The sequence below is a fragment of the Halyomorpha halys genome, unplaced genomic scaffold (assembly GCF_000696795.3).
Source record: "Halyomorpha halys isolate HHAL.00 unplaced genomic scaffold, Hhal_1.1 Scaffold14.1, whole genome shotgun sequence".
In the NCBI taxonomy this organism is placed as follows: domain Eukaryota; kingdom Metazoa; phylum Arthropoda; class Insecta; order Hemiptera; family Pentatomidae; genus Halyomorpha; species Halyomorpha halys.
The window spans coordinates 1,044,246-1,045,935 of record NW_027115673.1 but is presented as its reverse complement, the minus strand read 5'-3'; the positions used below and the strand labels follow the sequence as shown (position 1 = coordinate 1,045,935).

General features: G+C 31.4%; 1 protein-coding gene and 1 long non-coding RNA gene across 3 annotated transcripts in view; one reads left to right on the top strand and one right to left on the bottom strand.

Moving 5' to 3' along the window:
* The window catches only part of Ac3 (Adenylate cyclase 3), a 362,561-nt gene that overhangs the window by 56,441 nt on the left and 304,430 nt on the right, over nucleotides 1-1,690 (top strand). The window lies entirely within an intron of this gene.
* Nucleotides 1-1,690, bottom strand: part of LOC136797100 (uncharacterized) — a 338,719-nt gene that overhangs the window by 110,766 nt on the left and 226,263 nt on the right. The window lies entirely within an intron of this gene.

Below are 1,690 nucleotides of genomic sequence, written 5' to 3'. Positions count from 1 at the left end.
TAACGTTGCAATGTTCCACATCAGTTCTTTATTAGATCAAAAATAACAAGATACAAAGATGGTAAAGAGCTAGGGCGTACCAAGGATCAAAAATAGGGGGGACAAGCCATAGAGAATCAGATTGTGATATTTAAGTACTGAAAAAAAGAATCAATTCAAAATTTTAAGAACATTATATATAATTATCGTAAAGCTTTATTAGTTATTAAAATTAGTATTTGCTTGAAAAAAAAAAATTCATGTCACGTTTATACTTCCATATATTAGCTTCACCTTCGCTTCAGCCCTAACGAAGAACAGAAACGTGAATCAAAACGTTTTATATAAATAAATAGTTGATATTATTATTTAATTGGTTTCCTTGGCCACAAATTGACCATTTCCTTCTAACATATATACCAGAATAGAATACAGGAAGGTTGAGACAGTAGGGCTCAGGTGTATATTTACTGCTGTGGTTGGAAATCCTGGAGGCGGGAAACTTCTACCACGACTCAGGATAAAGGATCTGAAAGAAGGAAAAGAGGCTTAGCAAGGGATCTGTACTGTAAGCTGCCAACCGGAGAAGAATGTCTCTCAGCGACAGACATATTTTATTTTAGGTAGCCAAAGGATCTTTACAAAGAATTTAATATTTCATAATTTTTATAAATGAATGTAATACCGTGGTATAATTCATAAAAAAAAATTCAAATTAACATAATAAAAGAACAAATTCATTAATTAAAATTTTTTAATCGGATATAGAAAAACACAAGTTCGTAATAAATTAATATTTATAAAAACCTACGGATAAACCATACTGTGCGATGTATTGCTAACAATTTTCAAAGAATATATTAGGAAAAATTCAGATAAATATTTAAATAACGAAATGCAAAAATAAGTATTTTAGTTATTATTTATTATTTTCAATAAAATAATTTATACAAGAGTTATAAATAATTGAGCCTCTCTTTTATATCCACAATAATTGAATTTTGTCTCAAAAATAAGTTACGATTAACACCGCCACTCTAGATCTTAGGGTTAGTGCGCCAATGTTTTATCTAAAATTATATATAACGTAATTACAACCTCTAGAGTAGTGGTTCTCAAACTGGGTGGCGTAACCGAATTCCACTTTCTCAGTTAGATTAGTTTCAGTTAGTTAATAGAAGTTCCAACAAGAGTCGACTTTAGATTGGCCATGCTGCATACTATCGTTAATAGAAAGTCTGGACTAAAACCAGATACAACTGTTCTCGTTTATAAAGCGATACTTAGGTTATTACTGATGTACGGTTGTGAAGTGGGGGGGAGTAGTATCCTGTGCGAAAATAAAAAAATAAAATGCAGGCATTTCAAAACAAAAATCTTAGAATCGCAGTGGATCTCCCCTTTGGTTTGTAGGAAACAGCCAATTAAATCGTAAAATCATACTTAAAGACCTTAACGATAACATCTCTTATAAAGTGAAGTTTCGATACAAACAGTCAAGACAAAGGGTCTGATAAAATATCATCACTTCATATTGAATTATTAATATTCCCATGCTCTCCAGATCTTTTTAATATTTCCGCGATTTTTTTTTTGCGAGGGAGTGGATTAATCTTAAAGTCAATACAACCCAAGTCTATGAACTCAACGAAGGATAGTTGAAATGTATTGAATAGTAACTCATATCCAGAGGCGTTCGGCTGAAGAAAAA